The sequence below is a fragment of the Phoca vitulina genome, unplaced genomic scaffold (assembly GCF_004348235.1).
Source record: "Phoca vitulina isolate PV1807 unplaced genomic scaffold, GSC_HSeal_1.0 scaffold2, whole genome shotgun sequence".
Classification (NCBI taxonomy): domain Eukaryota; kingdom Metazoa; phylum Chordata; class Mammalia; order Carnivora; family Phocidae; genus Phoca; species Phoca vitulina.
In genome coordinates this window covers 21,485,898-21,501,595 of record NW_022589705.1, presented here as the reverse complement: position 1 = coordinate 21,501,595, position 15,698 = coordinate 21,485,898, and the positions used below count along the sequence as shown (strand labels likewise).

General features: G+C 35.0%; 1 protein-coding gene across 4 annotated transcripts in view; it reads left to right on the top strand.

Moving 5' to 3' along the window:
• Positions 1-15,698, top strand: part of PTBP2 (polypyrimidine tract binding protein 2) — a 94,122-nt gene that overhangs the window by 32,285 nt on the left and 46,139 nt on the right. The gene's annotated exons all lie outside the window — the stretch shown is intronic.

The following is a 15,698-nucleotide window of genomic DNA, read 5'->3' as shown; positions in this document are numbered from 1 at the left end:
TTCTGTTGAAACGCTACAGAGGAAATTTTACTAGAGTATATGTGTGTGAAAAAAAAAGTATGTGAAGTGTGTAAAAAAATGTATTAAAAAAGTAAAAAACCTAAACTTGATGCTTTCTGTGGGCAAGTACCTAAGTCTGATTGCCTTTTTTTAATCACAAAAATATAACCCTTTTACTTTCATGTTCTAAGTCCCCTCATTCTTGCCTCTTTTTTACTTTTGTTTTTAGTTTTTGTGTTTGCGTTTCTTAGAATATTTTTTACATAGTCGCCCTGCTTCCCTGAGGGATATGTTCCAAGACTTGCAGTGGATGCTTGAAACTGCAGGTGGTACGAAACCCTAAATATACTATGCTTTTTCCTATATACCTTTGATAAAGCTTAGTTTATAAATTGGTCGTATTAAGAGATTAACAACAACTAAAAATGGAACAATGTAACAGTACAGTATAATAAAAAGGTGTACTCATCCTTTGTCTTCCTATGATGATGTGAGATGATAAAATGGCTGTGTGATAAGATGAAGCTAGGTGAATGATGTAGGCATTATGATACAATATTAAGCTACAGTATCTCAGAAGGAGGATCATCTGCTTCTGGGCTGTGGTTGATAACTGGTAACTGAAACCATGGAAAGCAAAGCTGCAGATAAAGGGAATTACTGTGTTTTAAGTATTCTACATCCCACAAGCCCTGAAGCCCAACTAAATAAAAATAAAAAGATTCAGCTGCATAGTTGTCTTTTTTGTGTGCTTTCACCCTTTTTTCTTTACTCTAACAATATTTTAATTCTTTGAATTGAGTCCTTTAATGTTATCTCCCTATTATCTTCATACTTAGGGTATTTTTCTTGTATATGTCTGAAATAACATTGTTGGTTGTTTGTAATGTCTGTCTAAACAAATATAAACTAGTTTTGGACCCTAGTTTTATGGGCCAGAATTTGAATCTGATGATGATGATGACAACAACTGAATTAGTTTACTTTTAACCCTGCATTTTACATTGTTTACCTAAAACTAAAGTTCCTTTCCTGAATTACTTGCTTGAGGAATTAATTGTACTGGATAGTAAAAGGGTTGTAAAAGATTAGAAGCGTTTTGATTTACTTCAGGTAGCTATTGCTTATGTATATGTACACCTTGGCGCACACATACACATTCTTGGCAGCTCAGTTAAATAAAAACTGTAATGAAGTACTTACCAAATGTAGTCATAATGATGTGAAAATGAATTTGCCCACACATCATTATTATTGACTTTTCCATGATTACAAAGCAAAATCACTAGGCCATGGTTTTGATAGTCAAAGTACGGTATACAAATAATTAAACAGGTTCAACTGTCTGTAATGCTGCTTTGCTAGTTTCATTTTTTAAAACAATATATATAGTGATGAATAGTTGAAATGTTTTAAAAAATTAATATGTAGGGCTATGACATAATAACTGATAGCAGCCTTCCCTTCTCCCCCCTGATATGCCCTCCAAAATCAACAACTATGAAACTGTATAGGATATATTGGACAACTGTTGTCTGGAATTGATCAGCAGACAGTAATAGATAATGATCCCTGAAAGAAGGGAATAGGATTATTATCACATGAGGTGAATCCCATAATCACTTTGGCTTTCTGCCTTGGGGTACTCTGCTATTATAGCACAGGAAAGGGGAATCTAAGCAGAGTATGGAAGTCTCACTGAGCCAAAAAGACAGATTGGAATTCAAAGCTGCTCAGACATCTGGGATTTGTGGAGAAAGGTCCTGAAAAAGGAAGTTCTCCGGGGGTTTGAATGTAGGGCAGGGGTCAGAATTCAGTGTGGGGATTCATTTGATCAGCATTTTTGAATAATAGCTGGGCTGCCTGTGTGCCGGTTGAGAACTCTGCATGGTCTGATGTGCTTTGGGGCTGAGAGCAAGAATGGTGGTTCCAAAGGTGGTTTAGTGCTCTGAGACCTTAGAGTTCTGGGAAGTCAGAATGCAGACATCTTGGAGAGAACCTCAGGCATTTAATTTAGACTACAGAAAGCCCAGTCGTTAAGAGAACGGATCACACACTATAGTAAGTGCCAACCTTAAGACTAAGTTAAGAAACAGATAGTTTAGGCTGACAACACATTAAGGATCACTAGTAATTTAATTGCTTGCCTAAACAAAACAGTACCCCCTAAGGAAGACATGATTTAGTCTTCATTTTGTGAACTGTCATTCACAATATCCACCATACCATTAAAAATAACAAATTATGGAAAGCATGAAAACATTCCACAAAATAGAGAAGCATTAAATAGGAGCAGATACCAAAATGATCTAGATAATGGAATTAACAGACAGGGAGACTAAATATTTTTAAAGCTATAAAGGAAAATACTAAATAGTGAACACATAGAGGCATGTGTTAAGAGAGATAAGAGAAGTAGAGAGCATATAGAAATCTCTGAAATATATTTGAGATGAAAAATTCACTGGGGCTAACAGCAGATTGGAGACAACTGAAGAAAGGTTATTGAACTTGAATACACATGGATAGACATTATTAAGTTTCCCAGAAAGACGAAAATATAGGGACAGGTAAGCTGTCTAATACATGTATAATTGGAATTCCAGAGAGGAAGTAAAGAGGATGGGGCCAGGTATATGTAATTGAAGCAATAATGGCTGAAAACTTCTAAAATTTTAAGAAAAATATCAAGTTGGATAAATAAAAAGAAACACGCTTAGGCACATAATAGTCAAAATATTGAAAACTAATGATAAAGAGCAAATCTTATAGCAAGGAAAAAGCCATCTCACAGGAGACCAACACCTTCACTTAACTAAAAGGGAAAAAAAAAAGCTAACTTTAGGTTGAATAGAATGACACTACATAAAAACTTGGATTTGCAGGAAGTAACCAGGAGTACCAGGAATGGTAAATGTGTGTGTAAATTAAAAAGGCTCCCTTTTAATTCTTTAAATCTCTTTGAAAGACTGTTTTATGTACATTAAAAAACAAAACAAAACCTTTGTATTATGTGGTTTATTTATGTATGTGGATGTTTCTATGACAACAGTTAGCACTAAGTGAAAATAAATAGAATTTTGTAGTTGTAGGGTTTTTATTATTTATATGAAATGATAGAATATTAACTCTAACGTAGATTCTATTAAGGTTGCATGTAATCTCCAGAAAAAAAAAAAAAAAGATACAAGGAAGTATAGTTAAACGTGAATAGAGAGAAAGTTGGAGGACTGATTCCTTGTTTCCAAAAGTTATTGTAAAGCTGAGTAATCAAAACAGTGTCATATTGGCATAAAGAAAGATAGATTAATAGAACAGAATAGAATGCAGAAATAAACCTACATAATTATGGACAGCTGGTTTTTGACTAAGGTATCCATATGTTAAAAAAAAAAAAAAAAATACTTGGATCTGTATCTCATACCCCATAGTTAAGAATTAGCTCTGAGTGGACCATACATGATGTAAATCTAAAATTATAAAACTTCTAGAAGAAGACAGAGTAGAAAATCTTTGTGACCTTGCGTTAGGACCCCAAAAACATAATCTATGAAAGAACAAATGGGACTTTGTCAGTTTTTAAAACTTAAAGTTTTTCAAAAGACATTGATAGTAGAATGAAAAAACAAGCCATAGAATAGCTGAGCATCTTTATAAAGCATATAGCTGATAAAGAACTTTGATCCAGAATATATATAAATTTGGACTGTATAAACTCTAAAACTTAACAAGGCAACAAACAACCCAATGTAATAAATTGGCAAAAGTACTTGATAGTTCAGCAAAAACATATGGCAAGTAAGCACATGAAAAAGATACTCAAAGTATTAATCATTAGAGAAATGTAGATTAAAACTAAAGTGAGATAACATTACCACCCCCTATTATAATGGCTAAAATTTAAAAGATTGACCGTACTAAGTGTTGGAAAAGATGTGGATGAACCAAAACTCTCATATACTGTTGGTGGGAATGTAAACTTGTAGAACTACTTGGGCAAATAGTCTCGCAGTTTCTTAAAAACTTAAACATCTACGAAATGATGCAGCTGTTTGTCTCTTCGTTATTGATGCATGATAAAAGAAGGCATATGTTCATTAAAAATAAAGCTAAAAAACTTAAGGTGAATGTTCATAGTAGCTTTTTTTGTAATACCCAAAGCCCAAAACAATCCAGATGTCCATCAACAGCTGAATGGATAAACAGATTGCAGTTTTGGCATTGTATTCCATTGCATACCATGAAATACCACTCAGTCCTAGAGAATAAGCTATTTTTTTTTTTTTTAAGTAAGCTCTCTGCCCAACGTGGGGCTTGAACTCATGACCCCAAGATCAAGAGTCTCATGCTCTACTGACTGAGCCAGCCAGACTCTCCTAGAATAAGCCACTGATACATGTAGTATCAGGGATAAATCTCCAAATAATTATGCTGTGTGAAAGAAGGGGGGGAAAAGGAGTACATTCTGTATGATTCCATTTATATAAGACACAAGGAAATGCAAACTAAAGCAGTTTGGATTTGGGGGTGGGGAAGTGCAAGGGGGACATGGTTGGAAAGAGTAAAAGGAAATTTGGGGGTGATGGATATGTATACTTACAGTATTTCTTGTAGAATATTTCATGGATGTATGCATATATCAAAACTTCTCAAATTGTATGCCTTAAATAGATGCAGCTTATTGTATGTGAATAAAACCTCAAAAGGTCTGTTTAAGAAGAAAAAAGCCCATAGATGGATTAAAATGGAATACTATCAAATATTCTATTAGTGCAGTGCAAGAGAAGACCACTACCAAAAACACTGGGTAGTTAGAAAATAAATAGATGTTAAACTAACCTCTAAATACTAAACTAATGTGTTAAAAGTAAATTGGCAAAAAAAAATCCCAAAACCTTAATCTACTGTAGTGATCACTAGCTATGCGAAGCCATGAGCACTTGAAATGTGCTATTCCTAATTGAGATGTGTGTGTGGTGCATGTGTGTTTCAAAGACTGTAGTATCAAAAGTAGTAAGAATGCAAAATACTTCATTTTTTAAGATATTGATTGTATGTTGATATGGTAATATTTCAGATATATTAAACTAAAATATATTATTGAAATTAATTTCATTCCTTTTTACTTTTTGATGTGGTTAATAGAATATTTAAGATTATGTGACTTGCTGAACGTTTCATTTGGACATTACTGATCTAAGAAGTTCATTTAAAGGCAGAGATTGTCAGACTGCATAAAGCAAGGCCTAACTGCAGTACCTATTACTAGAGTCAGACTGAGGTAGAAGGACACAGACTGAAAGTAAAAAGGATGGAAAATAATATTCTGTGCAAACAACAAGCACAAAAAAATTGATCTGGTTATATTAACTTCAGAAAGAATAGAATTCAAGACAAGGAGTATTACCAGATATAAAAAAACATATTTCATGTGTTTAAAGGGTTAATACATTGGAAAACATTTGTATGCCAGTAATAACAGAGCTTTAGCATTCATTAAATATATAAAACTAAAGAGAGAAACAGAAATCTATAATCATTGTTGGATATTTTAAAATTAATTGATTTAACAGTGATAGGACAATTAGATCTTTAAAATAAATACATAGAGGATTTGAACAATACTGTCTTTCAGCTGGGCTTAACTCATATTCACGAAACCTACACCCTGACTTCAGAATAACTTGTCAAGTGTACATAGCACCATGATAGACTGACTATATATTAGGACATAAAATAACTCAATAGATTTCAAATGGCTGAAAGCTCATTAGTATCTGATTATAGTGGAATTTAAGTAGAAATCAAAAACAGTAAGAAATCTAAGAAATTACCAAATATTTAGAAATTGAACTACATAATTCTGAACAAAATATGAATTAAGGAAAGTATAAGGGTATCTTTCTGACTGAAAGTGAAAATATATCAAAATTTGTTAGCTGTAACGCAAGAAAGTACATGGGGGAAAATACGTCTACACCTATATACATATATTAGAAAATGCTTATATTAGACAAAAAGTTTAATAATCCTGTCAAAACTATAATATCAGTATCAGGAATGAAAGTTAGAGGTACCAGTACAGATCCTACAGAATGTTAATAGGAAAATAAGGCAATATTACAAACAGCAATAATGCCAATAAATCAGCAACTTAGGTGAAATAGACAAAATCCTTCAGAAACCTAATTTATCAAAAGTGACATAAACTCTATAATATGTACAGATTAGCTCTATGTCTGTTCTAAAAATTGAACTTATTATTTTTCCACAAAGATTACTCCAGGCATAGGTGATTTCACTCATAGGTGATTTTACTCAGGTATGAAGCTTCAAAGTAAGAAATGATAGCCATCTTCAGTATACTTTTTTAGAAAATAGAGAAGCAGAGAATACTGCAAATTCTACTTCATGATGCTGCTATAACTGATGCCCAAACCTAATTAAGATACAAGAAATCAAGATTTCAAACTAATATTTTTCATTAACATAAATGCAGACATTCTTAACAAAATATTATCAAATCACATCTAGCAGTATGTAAATGATAATTCATGATTATTAATTGAGGCTTACCCAAGGATTGTAAGGTTTAATATCTGCAAGTGAACTCCGTATAATTTATCACAATAATAGAATGAAGGAGAAAAAAAAAATGCCAATAGGAGAAAAAAGCATTTGATAAATACAACATTCATTCATGATAAAAATCTCTCAGAAAACTAGTAAGGTAAGGGAACTTCCACAAGGTGAATAAGGAGCATCTAATAAGAGCCTAAAACAAATTCCATTCTTTAATGGTGAAATATTGAATGTTTTCTCTTTAAAAACAGGAATGAAGTAAGGATGTCTGTTTTCACAATTTTTCCAGCTTTTTGCTTACATTAGGGCAAGTAGAATAAAAAACATAAAGCTTAAAAAGGAAGAAGTAAAACTATCTTATTTATAGGCAACATTTTTATTTTTATATTTTTGAAATTGAGTTTAATTTTATTTGTATAATTACAGAGAAGTATAGATGTTTCTGGCAATTCACAATACTGCATATGGTATTTGGTTACTGTTTTAAATATCTGACTTTTTATAAACTTGCTATTCAACTCTATTTGTAATTTTTTAAAATTTAAACTAATTAGCTTAGTTAACATAGTGTAGTATTGGTTTTAGAATTTAGTGATTCATCACTTACATATAACACTCAGTGTTCATACCAACAAGTGTCCTCTTTAATACACATCACCCATTTATCCCATTCCTCCACCCTCCTCCCTTCCAGCAACCCTGTTTGTTCTCTTAACTATACAGTCTCTTATGGTTTGCCTTCCTCTGTTTTTCTTATCTTATTTTTCCTAACCCCCCCCCTTGTTCATCTGTTTTATTTCTTAAATTCCACATATGAGTGAAACCATAGGATATTTGTCTTTCTCTGACTTATTTTGCATAGCGTAATACACTTTAGTCCGTTCATATTGTGCCAACATTTTAAAAATAACCCAAAGGAATCTACAAAATGTTTCGTAGAACTGATCATTGAATTTAGAAGGTTACATAATACAAGTTCAATATACAAAAAATAGGTTACTGATATTATTAGCAAATTATTGGAAAATGAAATTTTAAAAAATGCATTTATAAAAATACAAGAAAGACAAAATATCAAGGAATAAATTTAACAAATGTGGGAGATATGTTCACCAGTAACTATACAAGACACGGCAAAGAGGTATTAGAGACCTAAATGAGAAAGAAACCATGTTCATGAATTAGAAGGCTCAATATGTTAAAATGTCATTTTCCCCTAAATTGAATGGACTTGAATCTATAAGTCAGTCAAGCTCAACAGGCTTTTAAATTGAAATTGACGAGTGGATTCTAAAATTTATGTGGAAATAAAAAAGAACCTAGATGAACTAAAACCATTTTCCAAAAGAAGTTGACACGATCTGATTTCAAGATTCACTGTAAACTTGTAATCAGTTTAATATTAGCAAGATTAGTATTTACAGAATAGTGTACAGAAATAAACTCCTACATTTAAGGTCCACTGATTACTTACAAAGGTGTCTTGGTCATTCAGTTGGAGAAATGGTGCCAGAAAACAGTTGGAAACACATATGAAAAAAAGAAACTCAAACTACTTAATACAGTACAGAAATAATAGGTGAATATATGCCTAAACCTAAAAAACTAAATATGTACAGCTTTTTAAAAAATATTATAGAATATATTCATAAACTTGAGGTAAATAAAGATTTTTTTAAAGAAGACACAAAAACACTACCCATAAAGCAATAATTTATAAACTAAACATTTTACCTACATGAAAAACTTCTCATCAGAAGACATTGTTAAGACAATGAAAAGACAAGTCACGGATTAGGAAAAGATACTAAAATCACATATTAATACATACTTTTGACAAAGGACTTGTATGCAGATTATATAACACCTGTAAATACAGACAGCCTAATTTTTTGAACTGGACAAAAGAAGGTATATGAATGGCTGATGAGCACATGAAAATACATATTCATCATCAAGAAAACACAAGTTATAACTGCTCTGAGGTATCCTGTCATGCCAACTAGAATCTTGGTTAAAATTAAACAGATGGGCAACATAAATGTTGATGAGGATGTAGAGTAAATGGAACAATTCACCATGGCTGGTAAAAGCGTAAAATAGTTTAGAAAACAGCTTGGCAATATCTTATAAAGTTAAACATAAACATGGCCTATGACCCAGTACTTCTACATCTAGGTTTTTACCTAATGAAAAAGACTTGTACAAATATGTATATAAAAAACTGTATTCATGATGGCCCCAAACTTGATTACCTAATGCCTGTCAGTAGGAAAATGGGTCAATGAATTGTGGTATAACATACAGTAAATTACCAATTAGTAACAAAAGAATGACTATTAACAAATACAAAAACGTGAGTGAATATTAAGACAGTATATGAAGCAAAAGAAGCCAGACAAAAAACAAATCACTGAAATGAATCACTGTGATTCCATTTTTATAAAGTTAAAGAACAGATAATCAATTTTTAGTATAAATAATGGTTGCCTGTGGGTGTTGGGATTAACAGGAAGTAAAAGGGAATTCTCTGCAGTATTGGACATGTTACATATCAATTAACAAATTGTACAATCCAAAATTTGTTTGAAACAGTAGGCTACCTCTGGGAATGATGAACTACCCCTAGTTTTATTAAGCTGGAATGTGAAATATGAGAGGGGGGAGTGACTAAAGTTGAGTCCTGATAGGTACGGGTTTGTATATAGGATTTGATTTGTTGAGTTTAAACTTCCCCAGATTTACATTTTAGAAAGTATTTTTCTTCTATTTGTATTTTGTGTATGTGGGGTCACTACTATACATAGGACAGTTAAACACTTTTACAATAATCTGCTCCAAAGATACTAAGGTGTCCTGAATTGTAGGTTCTTAGAATATGGAGGAAATGATGTATCAAGAAATTTGAACTTCTGAATTATTTGGAAATAGACTAGTTTGGGAGAAGTTTTAGTTTGGGCTTAGAATCACTGGGTTGATGGATGATAGTCCCATTCACAAAGGGAGAATAGGGGAAAAGGAGATTTGTTTTTGGTGGAAAGAATTATCTGTTAAAAGTATGTTTAGGGGGGCACCTGGGTGGCTCAGTCAGTTAAGCGGCTGCCTTTGGCTCAGGTCATGATCCCAGGGTCCTGGGGTCGAGTCCCGCATCAGGCTCCCTGCTCAGCGGGGAGCCTGCTTCTCCCTCTGCCCGTTCCCCTGCTTGTGCTCTCTCTCTGTCTCAAATAAATAAATTTAAAAAAAAAAAGTATGCTTAGGAATGATACTTAAGGTACTTTATGACCAAGAATGAATTGAGTCTTGGAGTGATGGAATAAAATTCCTTAAAGCCTTGTTTAAACAGAAGAAATTTACATGCATTCAATTTATTTTACCTTTATTCACCTTTATTAAACACTGAGTTCGCTTTTTTTTAAATTTTATTATGTTATGTTAATCAGCATACATTACATCATTAGTTTTTGATGTAGTGTTCCATGATTCATTGTTTGCATGTAACACCCAGTGCTCCATTCAATACCTGCCCCCTTTAATACCCAACACCAGGCTAACCCATTCCCCCACCCCCCTCCCCTCTAGAACCCTCAGTTTGTTTCTCAGAGTCCATAGTCTCTCATGGTTCGCCTCCCCCTCTGATTTCCCCCCCCTTCATTTTAGCCATCCTACTATCTTCTTTTTTTTATTAAAGATTTTATTTATTTATTTGACAGAAGAGAGACACAGTGAGAGAGGGAACACAAGCAGGGGGAGTTGGAGAGGGAGAAACAGGCTTCCCGCTGAGCAGGGAGCCCGATGTGGGGCTCAATCCCAGGACCGTGGGATCATGACCTGAGCTGAGGCAGACGCTTAACGACTGAGCCACCCAGGTGCCCCTCTTCTTTTTTTCAAAATGTAATGTATTATTTGTTTCAGAGGTACAGGTCTGTGATTCAACAGTCTTACACAATTCACAGCACTCACTGTAGCACATACCCTCTCCAATGTCTATTACTGAGCCACCTCATCCCTCCCACCCCCCACCACTCCAACAACCCTCAGTTTGTTTCCTGAGATTAAGAATTCCTCATATCAGTGAGGTCATATGGTACATGTCTTTCTCTGATTGACTTATTTCGCTCAGCATAATACCTTCCAGTTCCATCCACATCGTTGCAAATGGCAAGATCTCATTCATTTTGATGGCTGCATAATATTCCATTGTATATATATACCACATCTTCTTTATCCATTCATCTGTCGATGGACATCTTGGCTCTTTCCATAGTTCGGCTGTTGTGGATATTGCTGCTATAAACATTGGGGTACACGTGCCCCTTCGGATAACTACATTTATATCTTTGGGGTAAATACCCAGTAGTGCAGTTGCTGGGTCGTAGGGTAGCTCTATTTTCAACTTTTTGAGGAACCCCCATACTGTTTTCCAGAGTGGCTGCACCAGCTTGCATTCCCACCAACAGTGTAGGAGGGCTCCCCTTTCTCCTCATCCCCGCCAACATCTGTCGTTTCCTGACTTGTTAATTTTAGCCATTCTGACTGGTGTGAGGTGGTATCTCATGGAGGTTTTGATTTGGATTTCCCTGATGCCGAGCGATGTTGAGCACTTTTTCATGTGTCTGTCGGCCATTTGGATGTCTTCTTTGGAAAAATGTCTGTTCATGTCTTCTGCCCATTTCTTGATTGGATCATTTGTTCTTTGGGTGTTGAGTTTGATAAGTTCTTTATAGAGTTTGGATACTAGCCCTTTATCTGATATGTCATTTGCAAATATCTTCTCCCATTCTGTCGGTTCTTTTGGTTTTGTTGACTGTTTCTTTTGCTATGCAAAAGCTTTTTATCTTGGTGAAGTCCCAATAGTTGATTTTTGCCCTTGCTTCCCTTGCCTTTGGCGATGTTTCTAGGAAGAAGTTGCTGCGGCTGAGGTCGAAGGGGTTGCTGCCTGTGTTCTCCTCTAGGATTTTGATGGACTCCTGTCTCACATTTAGGTCTTTCAACCATTTTGAGTCTATTTTTGTGTGTGGTGTAAGGAAATGGTCCAGTTTCATCCTTCTGCATGTGGCTGTCCAGTTTTCCCAGCACCATTTGTTGAAGAGGCTGTCTTTTTTCCATTGGACATTCTTTCCTGCTTTGTCGAAGATTAGTTGACCATAGAGTTGAGGGTCCATGTCTGGGCTCTCTATTCTGTTCCATTGATCTGTGTGTCTGTTTTTTGCCAGTACCATGCTGTCTTGATGATGACAGCTTTTGTAATAGAGCTTGAAGTCCGGAATTGTGATGCCACCAGCTTTGCTTTTCTTTTTCAACATTCGTCTGGCTATTCGGGGTCTTTTCTGGTTCCATACAAATTTTAGGATTATTTGTTCCATTTCTTTGAAAAAAGTGGATGGTATTTTGATAGGGATTGCATTGAATGTGTAGATTGCTCTAGGTAGCACTGACATTTTCACAGTATTTGTTCTTCCAATCCATGAGCATGGAACGTTTTTCCATTTCTTTGTGTCTTCCTCAGTTTCTTTCATGAGTATTTTATAGTTTTCTGAGTACAGATTCTTTGCCTCTTTGGTTAGATTTATTCCTAGGTATCTTAACGGTTTTGGGTGCAGTTGTAAATGGGATCGACTCCTTAATTTCTCTCTTTTCTGTCTTGGTGGTGGTGTATAGGAATGCCACTGATTTCTGTGCATTGATTTTATATCCTGCCACTTTACTGAATTCCTATATGAGTTCTAGCAGTTTTGGGGTGGAGTTTTTTGGGTTTTCCACATACAGTATCATATCATCTGCAAAGAGTGAGAGTTTGACTTCTTCCTTGCCAATTCGGATGCCTTTTATTTGTTTTTGTTGTCTGATTGCTGTGGCTAGGACTTCTAGTACTACATTGAATAGCAGTGGTGATAGTGGACATCCCTGCCGTGTTCCTGACCTTAGGGGGAGAGCTCTCAGTTTTTCCCCATTGAGAATGATATTCGCTGTGGGTTTTTCATAGATGGCTTTTATAATATTGAGGTATGTACCCTCTATCCGTATACCCGTGAAGAGTTTTGATCAAGAAAGGATGCTGTACTTTGTCAAATGCTTTTTCTGCATCTCTGGAGAGGATCATATGGTTCTTGTTCTTTCTTTTATTAATGTATTGTATCACGTTGATTGATTTGTGGATGTTGAACCAACCTTGCAGTCCAGGGATAAATCCCACTTGGTCGTGGGGAATAATCCTTTTAATGTACTGTTGGATCCTATTGGCTAGTATTTTGGTGAGAATTTTTGCATCCATGTTCATCAAGGATATTGGTCTGTAGTTCTCCTTTTTGCTGGGGTCTTTGTCTGGTTTGGGGATCAAGGTAATGGTGGCCTCATAAAACGAGTTTGGAAGTTTTCCTTCCATTTCTGTTTTTTTTGGAACAGTTTCAGAATAGGTATTACTTCTTTAAATGTTTGGTAGAATTCCCCTGGGAAGCCATCTGGCCCTGGGCTCTTGTTTGTTGGGAGATTTTTGATGACTGCTTCAATTTCCTTAGTGGTTATAGGTCTGTTCGGGTTTTCTATTTCTTCCTGGTTCAGTTTTGGTAGTTGATACATCTCTAGGAATGCATCCATTTCTTCCAGATTATCTAGTTTGCTGGCATATGGTTGCTCATAATATGTTCTTATAATTGTATTTCTTTGGTGTGTTGGTTGTGATCTCTCCTCTTTCATTCATGATTTTATTTATTTGGGTCATTTCTCTTCTTTTTGATAAGTCTGGCCAGGGGTTTATCAGTCTTATTAATTCTTTCAAAGAATGAGCTCCTGGTTTTGTTGATCTGTTCTACTGTTCTTCTGGTTTCTATTTCATTGATTTCTGCTCTGATCTTTATTATTTCTCTTCTCTTGCTGGGTCTAGGCTTTATTTGCTGTTCTTTCTCCAGCTCCTTTAGGTGTAGGGTTAGGTTGTGTATTTGAGACCTTTCTTGTTTCTTGAGAAAGGCTTGTATTGCTCTATACTTTACTCTTAGGACAGCCTTTGCTGCATCCCAAAGATTTTGAACAGTTGTGTTTTCATTTTCATTTGTTGCCATGAATTTTTTTAATTCTTCTTTAATTTCCTGGTTGACCCATTCATTTGTTAGTAGGATGCTCTTTAGCCTCCATGTATTTGAGTTCTTTCCGACTTTCCTCTTGTGATTCAGTTCTAGTTTCAAAGCATTGTGGTCCAAAAATATGCAGGGAATGATCCCAGTCTTCTGGTACCGGTTGAGACCTGATTTGTGACCTAGGATGTGATCTATTCTGGAGAATGTTCCATGAGCACTAGAGAAGAATGTGTATTCTCTTGCTTGGGGTTGGAACGTTCTGAATATATCTGTGAAGTGTCTTTGGTCCAGTGTGTCTTTTAAAGTCTTTATTTCCTTGTTGATCTTTTGCTTAGATGATCTGTCCATTTCAGTGAGGGAGGGTGTTAAAGTCCCCCAGTATTATTGTATTGTTTTCGATGTGTTTCTTTGCTTTTGTTATTAATTGGCTTATAATTGGCTGCTCCCATGTTAGGGGCATAGATATTTACAATTGTTAGATCTTCTTGTTGGATAGACCCTTTAGGTAGGATATAGTGTTCTTCGTCATCTCTTATTACAGTCTTTGGTTTAAAATCTAATTTGTCTGATATAAGGATTGCCACCCCAGCTTTCTTTTGGTGTCCATTAGCATGGTAAATGGTTTTCCACCCCCTCACTTTCAATCTGGAGATGTCTTTGGGTCTAAAATGAGTCTCTTGCAGACAGCGTATCGATGGGTCTTGTATTTTTATCCAATCTGGTAGCCTGTGTCTTTGATTGGGGCATTTAGCCCATTTACATTCAGGGTAACTATTGAAAGATAGGAATTTAGTGCCATTGTATTTCCTATATGGTGACTGTTACTGTGTATTGTCTGTGTTCCTTTTTGGTCTATGTTACTTTTAGGCTCTCTCTGTGCTTAGAGGACCCCTTTCAATATTTCTTGTAGGGCTGGTTTGATGTTTGCAAATTCCTTTAGTTTTTGTTTGTCCTGGAAGCTTTTTATCTCTCCTTCTATTTTCAATGACAGCCTAGCTGGATATAGTATTCTTGGCTGCATATTTTTCTCATTTAGTGCTCTGAATATATCATGCCAGTCCTTTCTGGCCTGCCAGGTCTCTGTGGATAGGTCTGTTGCCAATCTAATGTGTCTGCCATTGTAGGTTACAGACCTACAAATCTCTCGAATTCTGTCCTTGTGATCCAGTAGGTATTTATCTCTCTTTTTCTCAGCTTCTTTATTTTCCATCATTTGGTCTTCTGTATCACTAATTCTTTCTTCTGCCTCATTTATCCTAGCAGTTAGAGCCTTCATTTTTGATTGCACCTCATTAATAGCCTTTTTGATTTCGGCTTGGTTAGATTTTAGTTCTTTTATTTCTCCAGAAAGGGTTTCTCTAATATCTTTTGTGCTTTTTTCAAGCCCAGCTAATATCTTTAAAATTGTCATTCTGAACTCTAGTTCCGACATCTTACTAATGTCCTTATTGATTAGGTCCCTGGCAGTCGTTACTGCCTCTTGTTCCTTTTTTTGAGGTGATTTTTTCCATCTTGTCATTTTGTCCAGAGGAGAATGGATGAATGAGAGAACAAATGCTAACAGGGTAACAACGTCCCCAGAAAATACACACTAAACAAATCAGAAGAGACCTGAAACCGGGGGAAAAGAAAGGAAAAAGAAAAAGAAAAAGATAAAAACAAACAAAAACAGAATATGATCAGATATGATCAGGGTGGTGCATAGATCAGTGCCACACACTAGATTTTGGGCGTATTTTGGTCTGTTAAAAGAAAGTGCCTCCCAAAATTTTAAAGAAAGGAAAACTTCTATATGTGCAAAAATAAGGGTAAATACAATGAAGGGATGGAATATGACTGTAAAGATGAAAATTATAAAAGATTTTATAAAAGGAATTGATAAGAAAGTTGAAAAAAGAAAGAGTTTTAAAAAAAAAGGAGAGAATGTGATCAGGCAGGAGACTAGAACAAAGTCATATACTAGAGATTTAGGGTATATTTTGGTCTGTTAGAAGAAAATGTATCCCAAAATTTTAAAGAGAGAACAAGTTATATATATACCAAAAA